This window comes from Morone saxatilis, unplaced genomic scaffold, assembly GCF_004916995.1.
Source record: "Morone saxatilis isolate NCDOM2014 unplaced genomic scaffold, NCSU_SB_2.0 Contig19, whole genome shotgun sequence".
Taxonomy (NCBI): domain Eukaryota; kingdom Metazoa; phylum Chordata; class Actinopteri; family Moronidae; genus Morone; species Morone saxatilis.
The window spans coordinates 25,302,332-25,302,848 of NW_023339751.1; the positions used below are offsets into that span (position 1 = coordinate 25,302,332).

At 30.2% G+C, this 517-nt stretch overlaps 1 protein-coding gene across 1 annotated transcript in view; it reads right to left on the reverse strand.

Annotated features, from left to right (window-relative positions):
• tlx1 (T cell leukemia homeobox 1) overlaps nucleotides 1-517 on the reverse strand; it is a gene marked incomplete at its 5' end in the record, with an annotated part of 7,075 nt that overhangs the window by 6,143 nt on the left and 415 nt on the right. The window lies entirely within an intron of this gene.

Below are 517 nucleotides of genomic sequence, written 5' to 3' on the forward strand. Positions count from 1 at the left end.
TTGCATATTGCACTGGGCCATATTACTTATAAGTTAGCCAACCGTAAAATGTTGATTCTTGTTTGTATTAAAAAAATTTTGGCAATAAAAAAAAGCTTATAGGAAACAACCTTTTTTATTATTAGTTTAATGTGTACGTTTTTAAGTTTTTAAGTTAAAAAAACAACACCCCCCCTCCCCCAAAAAAACATTAAAAGAGACAGTTTTGCGCAATGACTCGGCTACTTGAATAAGTCCCCATTTCATTTGGAGATTTTAAGCAGCAGCCTCAGCCCGGTTAATAACGAGAAACCTGAATATAAATTCACACATAGATAGCAGCCTTAAATAAGGTTTATTAGTTGAGCTTCCTCTAAGACTGAATAAGAACGATAACCACTGATTCACTTGTCTTTGGTACACATAATGAGGATGGAGGTTTTATTTATATAGCCTAACAATTTATTTAAAATATATATGTTTAACTTTTAAATAGTCGTATAGATTTATGGAATTTATTTCATTTATATTTTATATT